The 20,509-nt window shown below is 37.1% G+C and overlaps 2 long non-coding RNA genes across 3 annotated transcripts in view; one reads left to right on the top strand and one right to left on the bottom strand.

Moving 5' to 3' along the window:
* LOC135411320 (uncharacterized) overlaps positions 1 to 4,664 on the bottom strand; it is a 30,604-nt gene extending 25,940 nt beyond the window's left edge. For both annotated transcript variants that reach the window (XR_010429091.1, XR_010429092.1), the window contains exons 1-2: positions 4,573 to 4,664; positions 2,372 to 2,534 (exon numbers count right to left, since the gene is read on the bottom strand). This is a non-coding gene — a long non-coding RNA (uncharacterized LOC135411320). The remainder of the gene's footprint in view (positions 1 to 2,371; positions 2,535 to 4,572) is intronic.
* The window catches only part of LOC135411321 (uncharacterized), a 107,648-nt gene continuing 90,131 nt past the window's right edge, over positions 2,993 to 20,509 (top strand). The window contains exon 1 of the long non-coding RNA XR_010429093.1: positions 2,993 to 3,072. This is a non-coding gene — a long non-coding RNA (uncharacterized LOC135411321). The remainder of the gene's footprint in view (positions 3,073 to 20,509) is intronic.

Below are 20,509 nucleotides of genomic sequence, written 5' to 3'. Positions count from 1 at the left end.
CTGAATTTTGCATACAGAGATAACTTACCTAGATTAGACAAACTAATTTAGTGTCTGTGCCTTCAGCCCTATGTCAAGGTAGACTCTTAGAGTCTCAGTCTCAGTTGAAGCTTGTTTACCCACACAGTCCAGAATTCTCTGTAGTGGTACAGCTGTGGAGTGTGGTTTTTTGGCTTTGATGTAACTGTTTTTCTACTTGTGGAGTATTTTGAGCTCTATCTCTGTCAAGAGAATGTGGCCATGGGTGCTGATGACAATTCCACTGTGCACCAAGGTGGATGCTCTGGGTCTCTGCCTCAAGCAGTACCTCTGCCTGGTGGCTCCAACGGGTTCCTCATGTAGCAGCAAAATGTGCAAGCATAGCTAACAGTTTCAGATGAAAATTTTTGCATCTACATGAAAAATACCATCTCTTCTGCTCAAATGAGGAGTGTTTTTCCTGACTCAAGGGGGATTATGGTAAGGGTAAGCCTGTGTGACAGGCAACAGTGCAGCAGAGGTACAACCAGAGTTGCTAGATCTGAACTTGCAAAAATGGTGAGTCTTCCAAAATGTCTTGTTATCCTACTAGAAAGGGGAAAAATATCATGCCACTTCTATTGTTTGTTGATATATTAATTTTCTCAACTTGCTGGCCTGTTTCCTCTTACATTTTTTTGGTCCCACTATCATGTCTACCATCATTTTGAAAGGAAGGTGCTATGTTCATGGGGGGGTTTGTAACTTGAAACCAGCTATCTGTACTGGAGTGTTTCTAACTCCTAGTGGAATGCAGAATAATTCATTGAACTAGCTTTATGGTATACACCAAGAAACACAGATGCTCCATGTTGGTTTCTTAGGAAGCATTTAAAGACCTTACTGGGCTTTGCAAATTCTGCCTTCAGCCTCAGATTGTAAGCTGAACTCAGCTTTTGAAGAAATATATTTGTATTCTTTTCAACTCAAACAACCTGCCCCAACTTTCCTTGCTGATAGCAACTGTTATACCTTTTAGCATGTGCTCCAGTCTTTCAGAAGACATAAAATTTGTGAAAATCTGCCATGTGAGATGAGGCATTAGGAAACGAATAAGTAACTTGATGGGAATGGAAATGAAAGTTTCCATTATATAGTTATAGCTCCTTCAGCAACTGACAAGTAAAATATTGATAATAAATCATATGCATGAGCTTCACAGGTTTAGCCATTGGATTCAGATTGACTACTGCCTATGGTGTCTGGCCTGCTGTGAGGCAGCATAATGGCAGCACATTCCTTTGAAAGAAAAAAATTCTTGTGTTTAAGCTGAAGATGGATGCTGTTTCCAACTTTTCAGATTGGATAGACATCATTTTAAATGGTAGCACATGTTCTAGCTGACAAAAGATTATTTAAAATGGTAATATTTTAAATCATGAATTATGTCACATAACCAGGATTACATAAACTAACAGTTTATGTAAGTTTATTTTGTGGTCACAACACCAAGCCTGACAGAGTTCAGGAATGGTTTGGATGACACTCTCAGGCACATGGTATGACTTTTGGGGATGGTCCTGTGCAGGGTTAAGGGTTGGACTCAATAATCCTTGTGTGTCCCAACATATTCTGTGATTCTGTGAACATGAAATCACACAGTTCTTTAAATCAGCCATCACTTACAACACATACATGTGCTTCTTCATTAGGTGTCTTGCTCCATGAAACAAAGACAAATGTTCCATTTTATGGATTATAACATCACTAATACATAAACTCTATTTCAAATGCCTTTTGTGAAATCTCCTATTAAACTTTTCCTCTTTCAATTATGATTTTTCTAGCCCAGCTAAGTCAGATTTGGCTTTCTGATGTATGAAGTAAGTTATTGTTCATATGCTAGATCTCTGCCTTGGACTTTAATTTTCTGAGCTTTCGCAGATTCATTTTGTGGTGTTACTATATTGGTGTCAGAAATACATAGATATTAAATCGAGGCTTCACAAAATCTCCAGGAGTGCACGCTAGATGGATTTCAAATCATTCTGTTTTCCTCTTTATTAGTTTTTTTATATCCCTCAATTTGGCTTCAATTCAGGGAAGCACTCAAGCAAGTGCTCAGCTTTGAGAATGTGCTTAAATCCATATTTTTGTTGTTGTTTTTGTTTTTGTTTGTATGTTTATTTTTTGGGTTTTTTTGTGTGGAAATGTAGGCTCATACTAAGGGCTTTGCAAAGCAAGAAATGTTGTTGTTTTCCCACAGGATGTCCCCCATATTTTAGCCATGTGTTTGCCTATTACTTTAAGTTGAGGTTTCTGTCCCTCTCCTGGGACCCAATCACCTCTAGACCCCTCCCCAATCCCCGTTCATCCACCCCCCTGTTCTGCCCCATTTCGCCCCTCAGCACACCCCTTCAGGAATTGAGTCGGGGGGAGTTTGGGACCCCTCTTTCATCATCTTCCTCTTCATCATGGACAGTCCTCAGAATCCTTCCAAAGTTCTGGGTCTGAAGGCCGTTGTCCATGTTTACATTCCTTGGGGCAGGTATTAAGCTGCTTTCTGCAAATCTACGCTGAAAAGAAGACTAAACAGCTAGCGGACTTAAAGGAGTTTTGATATGGGAAGGGGGTAACAGTGTTGGGAAAATGTGTAAACTACTGTGCTAAAGGGTGAGGGATATAATACAGCTGCTTTAAAATCTACATTCACTACATAACTACTTCTAAAGTCTATAAAAATTAAAAAATCAAAAACCCTAAGGCAACAATAGCTATGTTATTTTAACCTGGGATGAAGCTGCTTGAGCTAAGCACTTAAATAAACAAAATAGTGTCTTTTGCAGCATAACTACTTTCAGAAACAGTGCTAACATTTCTCTATTTCTATCAGATAATCAATAAAAATGCTTTTTCCCCTCACCCATCCTTTTTTTGTTTTTAATGACCGTTTCTGGGCAGAAAGGGGTAGCTTAAAACAATCACTGCTAAAGGAGAGAATTTACAAATCCAGTGTGTTTCCTCTTTCAGAGGAAGACCCATCCAAATGAAAGACTAGGCTTGTCAACGCAAAGTATCTGGTCTCTGAAGTTGTGCGCTTTTAAGGAGGTGCAGGTATGAATGTCTTGGATTATTTTGATACTACTGTAAACTAATAGAATAAATGTATTTGGCAAATCCTTTTGGTATATGAAAACAGGTCTCCCAGTTACTCAAGCCAATGAGTTTTCCTTATGTAATTCTCTAAGCACATAGGCTTCTGCTGCCATGAACTTCCCTACCGGTGGAGAAAAGTGTTTTGAGGATATTTAGAGTCTTGTACACCCCATATTCTTCCTCTTGACAGCTAGACCTCCTTTAAGTCTATTTGTCATAATACACAGAATGAAAACTGTGAGTCTGGAGGAGACTCCATCATGGCCAAGGAAGTAATCAAGAATCAGTCCTTTCTATTAATTCAAGGACAGTGTCTGACCATCAGAATTAGTTTTTGCTCACCAGGGTTTCATCTGTTCTGCACTTCTGTGTCAGACATTCATTTGCAGAGAACAGTTATGAGCATGCTTCATTTACCAGTCATGGCTACCGAGACCACAGAGAAGCTGTGTTAGGTGTGGATACGGAACCTAACTATACAGGAACCAACATCCTTAGGGATCTGTACCTTTCCTTAATTTGAAAAGCTTATTGGAACAGGGGGAAAAAGGCACATATATCTGCAGTGCCAAGTGCCCTTCCTGACAAGTTTGCTTTAAATTGTCAGCAGTGTGCTGTGCCCTGGCAGCCAGGAAGGCCAACCGTGTCCTGGGGCATCAGGCAAAGCATTGCCAAACGGTCGAGGGAGGTGATTGTCCTGCTCTGCTCTGTACTGATGTGACTCTGGGGGATGGTCCTGTAATCCTTGTGTGTCCCTTCCAACTCAGCCTATTCTGTGATTTTGTAATATCAGAACTTTTATTTGTTTCAGTTTTTAAGATAGCATAAACCACAACATTTTCCATGGTACTATTTTCTGTGTGACTTTTTTTCCGACAAATTCAGACTCCATCACATGAAAGTCAAACCCATGATTAATCATGGAGAAATTATAAACAAATTATAAACAGATTTTGTAATATGTGTAATATTACACATATTTAACAAGACAGAGTTTCCCAGTGAAAGTCTATTTTATCAAGGTCTTTCAGGTCCACTTTTAGAAATAAACTGTTCTGGTCTGAGGCCTTTGTATTTTCTATTCCAATGGTCACCTATTGGAATAGATAATTTATAATAAAATCATCTGAGTTCCAGCAGGACAGCATATAGCTTTCTTTTCAGTTATAATGTTTATTGTAAAATATTAATATTAAAATTAGTTATTTTCTACTAATTTTACGGCTCTAAGACATATTGCAATTTTATTCATAATAACCTCAATTACTACTATTTTATGGTCTGAAATAGACTTATCTGAGAATACCCGGGTGACTTAATGTAGAAGTCAAAGTATGGCCAATATGCTCTGCACAAGCTAGTTACTTGGATTGAAAACCAGACTTGGAAATTAATTCATTACATATTTTAGGGGAAAGTGACAATTTACAATGTTTAATATGAATAATGAAACCTTACCAATGGCATGATTTCTTCAGCATTTCCTGTAGTCCCTTCTAGCCAGAAGTCAGTGAGCGCTACAAGCAAATCTGAATGCAGTAGCTGACCTACTGAAAATTCAAAAGGATTAGAGAGTTTAAGGATTGCTACAAAGTTCCTATTAATATTTAACCAACCAACCTGTCTGACTGATAGATACTACTGACACTTTCAGAAATTCATTTATTCAAAGAAACACCATCTCATTATATGAGCTTATCTAATAGACATGTTCTTTCAAGCTGGAATTTTAAACTAAGTAGAAATGCTTTACTGGTTGGAAGACAGCATGTTGTTTACTGGATTTCTCAGCATGAAATTACAAACAAAAGGCATGTCACATTCTTGCATATAGTTACAACAGATTGATTGTGGTTTTGTTTGACTAAACAATGGCTTCACTGAATTTGTGGACAGTTATGCTTGCTTTAGAACCTGGTCCATGAAACATTTGGAATTTGTTATCCAGCAGCAAGCTGTGTCTTTGCAAACATGCCTCTGAATCTTTGCAAACATGCCTCTGAACAGGTTCACTCTCCAGCTTTTATGTGGCAAGCTGAATGAGTCTATGAGTCTGTATAATTTCTTTTCCAGTTAGAGATGTTTGATGTGTATCCTATATATGAGAAGTTCCTAGAGGGAAAAAAAGCCAACATGGATAAAACAAGAAAAAAGTTCTGTAGAGCTGATCTAGTTTCCATCTGTGACCACTGAACCTGTGGTTTTGTGAATCACAGAAGTAGGCATACCTCTTAACCTTTATAAAACTTTTAAAGTCTTCCCCAATGCTCTCAAGGGTGAACTTGGAAGGTATGGCCGAAGTGGAAAGATGATTGAGTATCTCATATGTCTGATGAAATAACTACACGAGAGACATAGGAAAGTGAGAAAAACCAGTTTTATTATTTATTTAATCATATATTCCTTTTTTTTCTTTTTTTTTCCTTCATTTTTTATCATATTTGCTAAAGAAAAGTTAGACTTTCCACTTGAAATGTGGGAAGTCTTTAAAAAGAAGAAAAGGAATACTTTCTCACTGCCTTGTGTCTAAAATATGATTTATTTAAAACACATTCAGTTAAAAGGTCCACTATTTTTAAAGATAAGTGTTCTCACTGTGAGTTGCAATAAAAGGTTTAGATCTAATTCAGACCTGACCTGGAACACACTTTTGTCAGCTAAAGGCCTAAATTTGATTCTATGTTTCCACCTCAGCTGTAGCAGTTCAATGGCTACTTTATCCCTGAAGAAGGCAGATATTGGGGCATTTATTAATAGATAACCCAAGAAGAAATGGAAGAAATTATAGACAACAATCAAATTTAATGAAATTATGATGCTTTAGTTTGCAGTCATACTATGGTATAGTAGTCAGGTGGACAAAGCTCAAACATTTAAAATGCAATAAGGCTATATTATATCACTCATGTACGCTATTTCAAAGTAATTGTATAATGTATTTCCACTTGTGACAAGCATCTGGGACCATAAATATTAACTGAATATATGGTTCCAAAATAAAAAAATTGTTTTTCTTTGAGATAAATTCAGAGAGGATGTGGAATGCTGTTTAAAAGTTAGACTAGAATTTAGCTTTTCAGAAGTGAAATCTGTTTCTGTTTGATAAGCAGACCCATAGCTTTTCTGCAAATACATATAAGTTTAAGGCATCAAAGATCTGGGATCTCTGTTGCTCTATTCATAATAATTTGTGTTTTTCTTTATACACAGTTGAATTCTTAAGTTGAATGTCTGTTTTGTGTTGGTACCTTTATGTTAGTAATTTGCTGTTCCATTTTGGAAAGGAAAGATATTTTACCAATACATATATGGTTTTACAGGGACCATGCTAGACTCTTCATTGATAAAATTTATCCAAAGAATAAAAGAAACCTAAAAACATTTAGAACATATTGAAACAATTTTGATATTAAAGTTTTTAAGAGTGTCTCTTTTATACTGCTTGAAAAAATAAAAATGCATAAATGGTTCTACTAGTATAGACCTGTTTAGAGCATATGCATGTCTCATGGAGAGAGTTTATGCAGAACAGGCAAGGGAGAAAACAGTCTTTTTGACATTAAATGAACTGTTATTTTTATAAATATATACTTGAGCAGTAAAACACTCATTTATGTAGCTAGAGGGTACTTTAAATTCATGTTCTACTCAGCTAAAAGGAAACAAGAATTAGTCCCGTAATACTACAATGCTCTGTCAAGAACATGAAGGACAGTATGAAACTTAAAGTGACTGAAATTTTACATGAAAAAATTACTTTTCAGTCAAAGCAATATTTGGAATCAATTTAAGGGACTAATAGGAATATCTCTCAATAACAGAACAAATGACATTTCTGAAGGGGCATATCTGATCCTTAAAAGGTTAGACTTATCACTCCATGCATCTTGGAGGTCAAAAATTCTTAACTCTTGCTTTGTCAGCAAAATTTTCAAGTCTATTTTTGTCTTCAGCCATATAAGAGGCTCATTCTTTGCAGATGCTGATTTTTTTTTTCTATAAGATGAACATATGAGGGTTCAGAAAGCTTGGGAATATGCCAGCTGAGGAGGGACAAACTCACATGTTTTAACTCCTCACCTCAACAATACAAAGCAAATAAGGTGATTATTCAGTTGCTTTAAACAGACTTTGATTTAAGCCAGTGAAACAAGTGAAATAAAACCAGACAAAAATATCCAAAGAACTACTGGTATTTCTGTCTCCTAAATTTTTGCCATGAATTTTCTTTTTGTTGGAAATTTTTTAGCTTATGCCAAAAATGGCAATTTGTCTTCATTTGACAGCAAGTTTCTGTAAGGTTTTATGGTTTCAACCCGTGTGGATACTTTTTTATGTCCTTGCCCTCCTAGAGTGACTATGAAAGCAATCCATCTTTTTTTTCCCTTGAAATTCAAAGATAATTTTCTTTATTTCACAAGGATTATAGGAAAAAAAACTCCACTAGCTTGTTGTATTTTCCTGTTGCTCATACAAAACTGTTTTGTCAGCAGTCACAGCTATTTCAAAGTTCTGCAGAAATGCAAACCATATTTCATTTTCCTGTCTTGGACTCCTCTCAGTTTTCTATCCATAAAACAATGAGACAGGACAGATGAGAGATTTAAATGGGAAAAAAACAGGTAGCTAGAGGGGTTGTAAAGGGTAGGTGATATGAGTCAATAGTTTACTGACCACACTGTTTTTTGTGCTTCCTATAACATTTTAAAAAGAGATTGGCAAGGTTTAGAAGCTGCAGCAGGAAATACTGTTTTCCACTTCCAAATTGTTTCTCCTCTTACACATTCCTCAAGTACAAGACCTCCTTCACTCCTATAGTCACTTTCCACTGTTCCTCATTTTCTGTAATTAGAGGACTCCTCTAACTCTTCATAAATCCCTTACTCAGACTTATGTGCCTGCAGTAACTCTCAGAGGTGGGAACAGTTCTGGAAACTTGTCAGGCTATATCAGCTCCTAGGATATACTAACCTCTTCTGGTTTAGACAACCATCTAGTAAATCCTTTTTGAATATATACAGCAGTCTTAATTCTGACATTTTAAAGATGAAGTAAATTCTTATTCAAGATCTATGTAGAAAGGGGGAAGTATAAATTCTTCAGCTTAAATCTTGTGGCACTACTGTGCTGAGATCTGAATTAACTGCAGACAAGAACACTACCGAGAGTTTCTGCCAAATATGGAAATAAGTTATTAAAAATAAAGACAGCATTTAGATATAGTGCTAAGCCTGCATTGAGGCATGGCATCTTAATCTGAATTATTGCTGCAAATAAAACAGGAAAGAAGAAAGTTTCATAACCCTTTAATATACCCTCAAACCTTGTCAATACTTCATTCCCTAAGGGTGTTTGTTTCATTTTTGTCCAACCTAATACATGACAGTATAACATTTATTAAAGTTTTAATGGCAGTTTCTCACATTATATATACAGGCTATCTGTATGAGAGATCATAAAGTTGCTGTATAGGCTTTTGCGTTAACTTATTTGATTTTATAAGCACTAAGTTATCCAGAAAGTTTGACTGTTAATGTCAATGAATATAAGAAGAATAACATGATGCATGTAATTCCTCCTGATTTTAGCAGGATTTAGCTACTAAACTATCTTAGTATATTTAGAATTAAACTCCTCTCCATATCTTCATTTGTTTTCATTTCATTTAAAAAGAGCTCAGAAAGGTATTTTCAAAAGGAAGAGCTAAAAGCTAATTTAGAAGCTAATTCTCTAGAAAATTCCTCTTGCCATAATACATGTAACTTTATTCAGAGACTGACTAAAAAGCAATATGGTTCTTGTCTGAACCATATCTCAATCAACAATATTAATTTTATTTCTTTAAGTAATACATTAATGTTTATCATGGAGAAAAAATATTGATTTTTTTCTTGCTTCCTAACTTTAAAAATGGGCATAAAAATGCCATTCATACGTAAGAGTAAATGCATGTGTTTGCCCAATCTTCCAGCACTACTAGTAGAGAGGTGCCTGATGCTTTCATGTGAATCATTCACCTTCGATGTGTTTGCTAATCATCATTACAATTGCTGAAAGGCTTGGGGGAAGAGCTTGCCAACATCTTCCTTTCTTAAAGTGTGTGTTCTTTCTGCAGAACTGTTCAGAAGGTCTGTGGGGGTGGGAAGCAGAGAGAGGGAAACACTATAGCTCTTTTCTACTTGATTTACAAAGAATTTACTTATATTCTTTCATCTCTGTATAAGCTTGTGCAAAAAGATGATCACACAACACTTCACAGAAAACCAACAATTGTAACCACTTATGAGCAGTTATGAACAGTTAAGAGTTTTAGTGTTAGTTTCATTGTATAACCTGTATAACCTTGAAATCTTTATTTAAAGGAGTTCTATTTCCCATAAATGCCTAAAGTATACCTATGCCACCTCATAAAATGATACCTTTTCTCCTTTTATATGGCTGTTGACTATCCAAATACAGAAGATAAAAAATAAGTTGGGGAGTGAATCTCATTCATATTCATGTCTGAATAAAAGTTTGAAAGCCATTTTCTTTGTACTTCACAGAGCACAGTGTCTGCAGAGTGTCATCCTTTCATTCTTTCATGGCAGACTAAAGCTCTGTCTTTTCTTCCTCACTTATGAGCAGAGGCTCCACCTGCCCAGGCATCCCAAGCCACTCTTAAATGGAACTATTCTCTTGGTTGGCTCTATTTGCATCTTTCTCCAGCTCAGTTTTTCATTGTCACTCCTGCTGTGAAGATTTAAGTCTTCACAAATGTTCCCCACACTTGCAGCCTTTTCTACATAGATGTAGAAATAATAATTTGATGAACTCCAAAAACACCAGGATTAGCCATAATACTTTCCATTTAATACCTGACATTTTCTGAAGACATTTGCCTGTTGAGACATTCAGTCATCTGCTGTCGCAGTTTGTAGGTTTCTAATTTGCACATTCATATGATGGAAATAAGCTGTAACTGCTGAGCAGTAGTGACTTCTTTAAAGTAATAGTTGTAATGATGATACTCTGTTTCAGAAACAAAACGAAGTGTTAGTTATCCCCAGCAACTCAAGAGCAAACCTAGAAAGTTTGACATTGTGCATTAGTGCAATGTTAAAATAGTCATTTTCCAACAAGAAACAGGTTCTTTGATATCAGGTATGCATATTGTGATTATGGGTTATGCTAATGCTAAATTGCTGGAATATTTTATCACAATGTCTCAGGATACTGAGATTTTACTATAAAACTTTAAATTTCATCTATCTGTCACACTGTGATGGCGGTTTTTTTGTTGTTTGGTTGGTTGATTTGCGTTGTTTTGGGCTTTTTTTGTGGGTTGTTTGTTTTGTTTTGTTTTTACAGGTTGGGTTTTTTTGTTTGTTTGTTTGGATTTTTTTGGTGTGTGGAGGTTTTTTTGGGGTTTTTCTTCTTAGATAGCTGAATCACAGGTTTGGGAGAAAACACTGTTTGAAATACATTATTACTTTGGTTTGGACAATGTGGCATGGAGAAACGAAGAATAAGTAACATCTCCAAGGGAAAAATAGATAACTTCTTCCTGACTCCAACCAAAATTTTTATTTTTCTCTAGGATTATACTTTTTCTTTAATAATTCTCATTTAGGTTAATATCAGTAGACTCTGATCCACAATTCAAAGTCTCTGTTATGTACTAAGAAAATGCCTAAATAACCCTGTCCCACAGAAATAATACGATGTTACTCAGCAGTTTCTAGGCAAAAATGACAGGAGCATTTAGGATGCTTTGTGAAAAAAAATTGAGTTGTAATGTGTCAAAATATTTTTACTTTGGTAATACAGAAACTTAAAAAATGATTGTTAAAAAGAGAAAATTTCATACCTGAAAGAAGTCAAAGCTCACGTGCCATGTCTTGCGTCTCCCAACAAGAAACACAGTCATAGTGTGACAGCTTGACTATTTGATTACTTGATTCCTCAGTGTCTTTTAATAATGCTCTTGTATTTTATATTGCTGTCTTTTACAAGAACAAGCGTATAAGAAATCCCTTTCAACATTTTCAAGGCATCACACATTAGACTATATGCAAGTAAAATGGCTGCCAAGTATTTGTTATGCAAAAGTTGGTCGGACTCTTTGTAATGTTGTGTTCTGAGCATGTTAGATTTCTCTCACTGAAAATCAGACACAGTGAGTTTCATGCATTCCCAGTGACAACAATCTCTTCAGTACAAATAGCACTGGACTGCAAAGAAAGTGCAATAGTAGCTTTAAGTATTCTCTTTGTCATTTATCAAAAAGCCCTTGAACTTCAAAATACTTTCCTTTCCATTGTCACGTAAATGCTTCATTTTCCTAACTAGAAAAAAAATTAAAAAGCAAAAAAAAATCTTAAAATTTCTTTGAGTTCCAGCAAGTGCAGCAAACAAACTTCAGTGTCAACTTTCTGCTCTCAAATTCATAATTTGAACTGTGTGATCTGTTTGAGGAGCTCTGCAGTATGAACTTAATATCATGTGATGCAATGACAGTGAACCAAAGGGTAGTGCTGAGAATAAACAGCGCACTTCAGTTTCTCAAAATGACATATGCTTGGAGAAAGCAAATGCAAATTTAGTTCAAAACCAGCACCAGCCCTAAGCTTCCCTTTTCAACCACACTTCTGGCCTAGTTCTCTGCAGGAGTGGCTTGCTTCTTCCAAGACATCATTTATCAATTGCCTTCATTTGCTGTTCTCGACACTTCACTTCTCACATGCTGAGTGATCGGTTTATTCCACCGCCTTGAGTGAAGGACTGGTTAGGTTAACAAATGTCTAAACATGGCCATCCTTCACTCAGATTTTTTTTCTCTGCATTTGTGATCAATCTTCACAGTTTCTTGGAAGAGCGCTAACCTAAAGGCCTTTAAAGGATCTAACCATGTCTCTTCTAGAAGATGCAGGGCCTGAAGCAGGGACCTCCTACTTTCCCTCTTGCTGGCTCGCTGGTCTATCTCAAACTCTTGCATCCTTGTCTGGGAAGTCTGCAGCTCTCAACAGCACTCCAAAAGCATGAGGTATTTCTACCAAACTGAACTGCTGTGTGAGGGGGCAGGGAGGAGATCACTTCGTACTAAAATCTTTAACAGAAGTCCAGGGACTTTTCAACAGCTACACCTCTGTGCTTCTTTTTGAGTATGCAGATGAGCTTTTACCACATAACCTTGTAAGAATGACTCAAACCATTAATTTTGTTCCACAAGATGATGAATTCTTATTAGTCAAAAAAGTAAAGAATACTGCTATGCAGCTGAATTTGCTATTGTTTTACTGCCTCACTGGTGAAATATGTTTCCATGCTTACATTCCCCTTACTGAATTTTAAACACACAAAAATTAACCTTTCGTCTGGTGCTACTCTGTGCCAAGAACAGGGGAACTGCTTTAATAGATAAATAATGAATTCCTCAGCAATGAGTGCTAATGAGTGCAAACACATAAAGAAATTAGGTTTAATTAGCACTGTCTACAAGTCATTGCCATTTTTAAGCTCTGTAAAAGATGTACAACTTTAATAATTAGTTTTTGTACTAATAATCTACTGGTGACTGCATTATGTCTCTGTTGGCACTGGGAGGGCTGGCAGCAGAGCACCCTGCTCATGCTGCATCAGCCAGGGCGCAGGTTCGCCTGCATTGTCTCAGGTCAGACAGCACAGAGTAGACTCAAAGTGCTGTATATCACTACATGAGGTATTTGAGCACAAATTCTTTCCTCTCCTCGGTGGACACCAGGCTGTGAAAAATTCTGTGACACCATACGTGTGGGCTGCCCTTTTCATGTGCTTGCCCCAGCACTGACTCAGGCAGCCACACTGATTTCTTGAGGGTAGCGGAGAAGAAAAAGTAAGAAATGGTGATATTATGACTCAAATTCAGGAAAGCAAACAGTCATTGTGACTTAAAACAATCCTGTTCCCCTAGCAATCCACCTTCCTCTTCACCACCAGTCAGGGATGTTTTAGAAAGTAAGGCAGAAGCAGATGTGTTTGCATGCCTTCCTCACTGCAGTTCAGCCTATTGTACTGTTGTGATCCCAGCCCTGCTTGTGGTTAAAGATAAGATGTCAGCTGTTAATATATTTTCACTTTTTCTGTCACTGTTGTGACAGAGGTGTTTGGCAGGAAGGTGGGGTGACAGCAACTTCCTGAATTGCCCTGTCTAAATTCACAGCACATCATGACTGTTATTACTAATAGTATAGAGGGCTTGAGATCACTCAGAAATTCAAAATATTCTGCACAGTGTGTCCAGCTGATTATTTTTCCATCTCTTCCTTCTACTGGCAGTCAGCAATATGTATTGCAACAAGATAAAAATTGTTTGATTTTCTAAACTGTTTAATTTAAACTCTTCAGTTTAAACTGTTAAAATATATTCTCACTCTGCACACATCCTAGTTTTCCCACTGTTTTATTTTGGTGATTGTCATATTCAACAACTTTCTTCTGTACACAGTTTGATGGGGCCAACATAGATATCTGTTTTTGTAATGAGGAGTTTAAGGTAATAGATAAAAATCCAAGTTCATATATCAGATATAGAATTAGTGTGGATTTGTAGGGTCTTTTTATTTTTGTTTGTAGTTTTGTTTGTGTTTTTTTTTTCTTTTGTAGCTGGACATTACCAAGAACTAAACTATAGAAGCAGAAAAGATGAAAAACCAGAAGCTGCAAATGAAAATGACAGGAGGACTTCTAAAGGCTGCCAAAGAAACAGTTGGAGAGAGAAGAAGGGAATGAAAATCAGAAGATAGTGTCATGGGCACCAACAGAGAATATTATTTTAAGAAAGACTGTTTCTGATAGTACTAAGACAGCTGACAGGTCCAGATGGATGAAGCTGAACAGGTTCTGCAGTTTAGTGAAGAGGAATCCATGCAGATTTTAAAAAAAAAAGTCTTTTGATAAGTATGAATTGTATTGGAAAGCACCTAAAATGGAACTGGAAAATAAAGTCTACAGGGAAAGAAACTAGAAATTTACAGGTGAGAGAAAAGAAGATGGGATGACAGCTATAACATAGATAAACTGGAGCTGTGCTAATATGGGTTATTAAAAAGTTTGAAAAATAACTTGTGATGAGGTAAAGACCAGAAAGGATTCAGAGCAGGGATGCAGGAATGGGTTAACCTGTGGTAAGACAAGCTGTTATTGTTATAAAATCTATGACCATCATGAAATGGTCCTTGGAGCAAGACCTTCAGAGTGAAAAACTTACCCATCAATGAATGAGGGAAATACGCATCAGATTTCTAAATAGGTGTGAGTTGGCTTCCTTTTTTCTCATATGTAGTCTGTTTGTCTGCAAGAGATTATGGCAGTGTAGTTTTCTCCTGTTTTGCATTTAGAGCTCAGTATGTCTGTTAATGCATCCATACACAGAAAAGTTACTGAGAAGAGAAAGAGAGAAAATAAGTGAGGATGCAGGGCAGATCAGGAGGGCAACCAGGTCTCTAAGGCAAATAGGAAGGTGAGAAAATAAAGCGAGGTCATTTCAAGGGCTGTGACGAGAGAAAAAAAAAAATAAATGTTGAGGAAAGAAAAGGAAGCCAAGCTGAGGAAACAAAAAAACCCTGCCTAATGTTGGGGATGTGCTTTACAAAAGGAGCTCTGAGGTCAGAGAAGGTGAGTCAGTCCAAGGCAGCAGAGGTGCAGGAGCTTCTGTGTGCTGCCCTGCCAGGCTGAGAGAGCTGTGCAATCCAATGGTCAGCAGGATTGAGAGTGATGGAGTCTGTGATGGAGGCAAACTCCAGTGCATGATTTCAACCTCTGACACTCTAAAGTGTTAAGATTTTATATAGATATTTATATGCATACATTATTATTATTGTGAAGTATTAGACACAGCATTGGGAGATTATAAAGTTCAGTGAATCTCAATTCCAACTTTAGGAAATTAAAATTAAAGGTAAAACACAGTCACATTGAAAATGTAGTAAAAGTTTAGCAATAACCCTTCCTTGACCTTCTGTCCATGTTGCAGTTTATCATCAAAATACTAAACCATGTGTGGAGATAGGTTCAGGCCTTTTATTCTGTGTCCACAGGGTCAAGAGAGAACGAGCATAGGCATGTAATTAGGACAAAATACTTCTCGCTGTGTTTAACTGGAATAAACGGTAAGGCCAGATCTCAAGTCCTCTGTTCAGTTTTGGTCCCTTCACTGCAAGAAGGACATTCAGGTGCTGGAACGTGTGCAAAGGGACTGGAGCACAAATCTTATGAGGAGCAGCTAAGGGAGCTGGGGTTGTATAGCCCAGAGTAAAGAAGGCTTAGGGGGCACCTTGTCATTCTCTACAACCACCTGAAAGGAGGATGTAGTGAGGCGGGTGTCAGTCTCTTTTCCCAGGTAACAAGTGACAGGATGAGAAAATATGGCCTCAAGTTGCATCAGGGGAGGTTTTGATTAGATATTAGGAATTTTTTTTCACAGGAAGGGTTGTAAAGCATTGAAACAGACTGCCAAGGCAAGTGATGGAGTCACCATCCCTGAAAGTATTAAAAAAAAAGTGATTATGGCACTTGAAGACATGGTTTAATGATGAACTTGGTGGTGGTGTTACTTTGATGTTTGGACTTGATGATCTTAAAAGCTCTTTCAAACCTAAAAGATTTTATGATTTCAAAGTGCAGGAGTCCATAGTTCACAAACATCAGCTGAAATCCCCATTACCCTAGAATCATAGAATCATAAAAGGCTTACAGTTGGAAGGGGCGTTAAAGATCATCTAGTTCCAACCCCCTGCCATGGAAAGGGATGCCACTCACTAGATCAGATTTCTCAGGGCTCCATCCAGCCTGGCCTGAAACATTTCCAGGAGTGAGGCAACTACAACTTCTCTGAGCAACCTCTTCCAGTGCTTCACCACCCTCTGAGTAAAGAATTTCTTTCTAACATCTAATCTAAGCCTGTCCTCATTCAGTTTAAAAACATTGCTCCTTTTCCTGACACCATCTGCCTGTATAAAAAGTCCCTCTACCTCCTTTTTATAAGCCCCCTTAAGATACTGGAAGGCAGCAATGAGATCTCCTCAAAGCCTTCTCTTCCCTATGGTGAACGGATGCTGACAAGCAGTACATCTGAATCTGAATACATATGTAAATAAATCAAGGTCCAGGAAAGTAAGGACGTATAGGTTTAGACAGTTTGTATCAGTATTAGCTGATACAAGTATGGTTACTGTATGAAACTTTTGCAGGCGCATCCTTCCTGTTGTCCTGAATGTTTCCAATTGCATGGATAATGTAATGTTTGTTTGCTTAATATATTACATCAAAAAGAGAACAGCTTCTGAAGCAAAGTATTCCTCATTCTTTAGTGTTTTCCTGTTTTTCTGTTACTTTCAGTAACTTGCCTCATTTTTTCTTTTATTTATTGTCATCTCTAAAATTAATTCAGTCCACACTCTGGAATTATTCCAGAGTGATCTATCATTTGCTTTTGTAATTGCTTATATGAACCTATCAAGGATAGCTCAGAAAACATGAACGCATGAGAAAAGACTGTTTTTCAAAGTACTTCAGTTTGTCAAAATATTTGTTTGAAATGTACCAGAAATAAAAATTCTGCAAAAATTCTCTTTTGCATTCACAAATCTTCTGACTTGGTGAAAGTGACAGCAGATCAATAAAGCCAGAGCAACAAACATGGAAACATGCAAAACCAGCCCCAATAACTTCAAATTGCTTTCTTGCACGCGCTTTTTCATGTGTGTAACTTTCTTCTTAGAACAAGCCCAATGTGAATGCAAAAAAAGTCAACGCATTGATTTTCATTCAGACAAAAGCTAACACATCCCATGTCTAACAGGTATCAAAGAGAGAGTCCAGGATTTTTGGCTCATTTTATTGTGCTTGATTCGATTTAGATAATATTTTGGTTTAAATTAGTTACTGGGATAGCTTGCCAAATACTTGCTTTACAGACCCAGGATGTCAGGACCTCAACACAGCAGAAATATCCTTTAATAATGTCTTCACATCTATAAATAAAAAACGTTTTGTCATGATTTACAGAATTAGAATACTTCAGTGAGGTTTTGGATTGCTAATTTTAGTTATAGTTTATATTTATGGTTAAATTCACTCCCAAATTTATCCTGAACTTTCATTCATTTTCTAAATTAATGATTTTACACTTGCCCTCTCATAGGTGGCAGTGCAAAGCAAGGCTTGCACATTGTGTGATACTGTAATTATTATTGTAATTAATCTTTGTTACAAGAAAAAAAGGAACAAATTTGAAATTAAATGCACATCCTTAATCCTGATTTTCTTAACTTTTGACTGCCTGTTTTTGCACGCTAATTCCTCTGTTAGATAATGCAATGCACACACATAGGACAGATATTTCCATTTAGTTGGTTTCCTTGGAGAATATAATAATTTAATGCACTCTATAGGAGGAAATACTGGAAATACAATCACAAGAAAAAAACAAGGAAGTTTTGTAATTTTGAATGACATCCACAATGAGCATGTTGTTGAAAACACATTGAATAGTCCCATATTTTTGACACAGAAACATTCAGCGAGAAGCATTACGCAAATTATTTTTCCAGCATTTATGTATGCAAAATATCATAACTCAAGCACAAGTCACTGCCAGACAATCAAGAGAATAAAAAATACATTAAAGAAATGCCATATGTAAATAAAGCAGATTGTCTGTCGTTTTTAATGCTGTGTTGAGAATAAAAGGAACATTCGTTCTTGTATTGCTCACTGTATCCAATGTCATTTAAATGTGACTGAGATTTCTTAGCATGTGACACACGTCTTCATGTTATATACTTCAAAGTGAACATTGAACTAGACATTTTACAAAAGTTAGGACAGATTTTCGTTAGTCAAAAACTGTAAATTCTGAAAAGCTGATAATCAGTTAAAGCGAGAAACTTTATAATTGCTGATGGTGTTAATAACAACAGACTCAAATTATTCTTGAAAGAAAATAGCAGTGGCTGATAAGATAGTTAAGATCAGGGTGCATTCAGTTTTCAAAAATTGTAACTATAATTAGTCTGCTAATCCTGGACTGCTGAATCTGATAAGGATATACAGATGTTATAGCCTATCATCTACAGCAGCTGCACAATATATATTATTTTGAGCAGTTTAAAATTTGCCCTTATGTATACTGGATTTTCATTAAAATATTGATATGACAAAAATTCCTGTGTGAACCCAGAGCTGAACTCAGTCTTATACCAAGCCAAGACTGGCTTCATGTGGCTTCATGTGACTTCAAGGGAATCAAACACATATATACGTATCAAATATTACAATCAGTATCAAGGCTTACAAAAATGCATGAAATATAGATCAATAAAACAGGATCTTTGAACTTTGAAGGTTATAGATGGTATATAAGTTATAGCTATCAAATACATACATATACATATATGTGTATATATATACATATATGTATATATATATAATTTAAGGAATTTTAATATACTTTTATATTACTGACTTTACCAATTGTGGTAAGCCCAGTAGATGTTTAGCACTAGAGACTTTAGGGAACTGATTGTTCCACCTATGTCAATTCTAAACTAACAACTGTGTTGATTCTAACTATTTATTCATACTTTTAATTGGCAAATAGGCTCATTCCCTCTCTGTCCTTCTTCCTGGAAGTAAAGAAAATTTTTTTCTCTTTTCTAAAATGGTATCAGCAGAAGCTGAGTAGGAGGACAGAATGTCTAGATCATTTCGATTTTACTTTTTTATCTTTCCTTTGATTTTTAGCCTGATTTTGCAACCTTTAATCACATGAGAAATATTGATTGCAAGATAATATTAAGACAACTTCAGATGGTATCCATATGAGTACTTCATATTGAATTCTTCCTTTAATCTTTCAAATAAAATTAAATCTAGAAATATCATGTGTTGAACAGCAATTCTTTCCTGAAGTTTCTCTCTCTGTTTCCTCTATCAAGATGTGTTTTGCTTAGGCAACTACTTTGTTTATTTGTCTCATACTGAGTAATATCGCTAATAGCTATTACATACATTGTGCCAACAAGCAGTTCAGAAAATGAAATATTCATTTAAAATGCACATAACTTAGCATTGGTAGCTCAGAAGCAGCAGCAGCAAGCACAGACACAGTGCTTGATTTAATCAGAATTATACCCTTTGGGGTTTGTACGTGCTCCTGGAATTATAGGAATGTCTTTACTGTTTCATCCCAAATATCAAAGTTAAATGTGAAATCTTACTGCCTTTTCTATTACAAGAGGCAAATTTTTATGAACTTTGTTACATATTTTGCTTTATTTTTCAAGTATTCCAGTTTACCATAGACTGATGCCAAGGTAACACTAAGCTGATAAACCACACACTTCTTTCACCTGTGTGACAAACTTAGACAAAAAATTGGTATTTCTCTATTACCACAGATGGTAACTAGCACATTGAACATTGATTTTAAGAAAGTGTCCTGGGTTGATCCTTCTGGATGCCAGGTACCCACTAAAGCCACTCTCTCCCTCTCCCTCTGCAACTGGACGGAGGACAGAATAAAAACCAGCTAAGGATTCATGAGTAGAGATAACACCTGGGAGAGGTCAGTTACTGATTACCTCCACAGGCAAAACAGACTCAAAGTGGGGATATTACTTAAATTTATTACTAACAGGATAAGCACAAAAGAGTGAGAAATAATCTTAAAAACACATTCCCCCCACCCCTCCTTCCTTCCATGTTCTTCCTCCTCCCCCCCAGCAGTGCAGGGCAACAGGGAATGGGGGCTGCGGTCAGTTGTTTCTGCTGCTGCTCAGAGAGAGGAGTTCTTCCCCTGCTGCTGTGGAGTCCCTCCCACAGGAGACAGTCCTTGATGCACTTCTCCAACGTGAATCTATCCCTCGGGCAACAGTTCTTCCCAAACTGCTGTCCCGTGGGGTACAGTCCTTCACGAATGAGCTGCACCAACGTGGGTCCCCCAGAGGGGCCACAAGTCCTACACGGGAAATACCTGCTCCAACGTGAGCTTCCCTCTCCACAAGCTGCAGGTTTCCGGCAGGACCCTGCTCCATCTTGGGCTTCCCACAGGGTCGCAGCCTCCTTCATGCATCCACCTGCTCCAGCATGGGCTCCTCCATGGGCTGCAGGTGGGTCTCTGCACCCCGATGGTCCTCCATGGGCTGCAGGGGCACAGCTGCTCCACCATGGTCTGCACCACGGGCTGCAGGGGCCACAGCTCCAGCACCTGGAGCACCTCCTGCCCCTCCTTCTGCACTGACCTTGGTGTCTACATTGTTGGTCACATGTTCTGTCTGCTCTTCCCTGGCTGGAATTCTTCCTGGGCAATATCTTTCTGTTCTTGAATATGTTATCACAGAGGCATTACTATTACTCCTAATTGGCTAGGCTTTGG

This window comes from Pseudopipra pipra, chromosome 3, assembly GCF_036250125.1.
Source record: "Pseudopipra pipra isolate bDixPip1 chromosome 3, bDixPip1.hap1, whole genome shotgun sequence".
In the NCBI taxonomy this organism is placed as follows: Eukaryota; Metazoa; Chordata; class Aves; order Passeriformes; family Pipridae; genus Pseudopipra; species Pseudopipra pipra.
The sequence above is the reverse complement of the archived record's forward strand: the minus strand, read 5'-3'. Positions and strand labels throughout refer to the sequence as shown.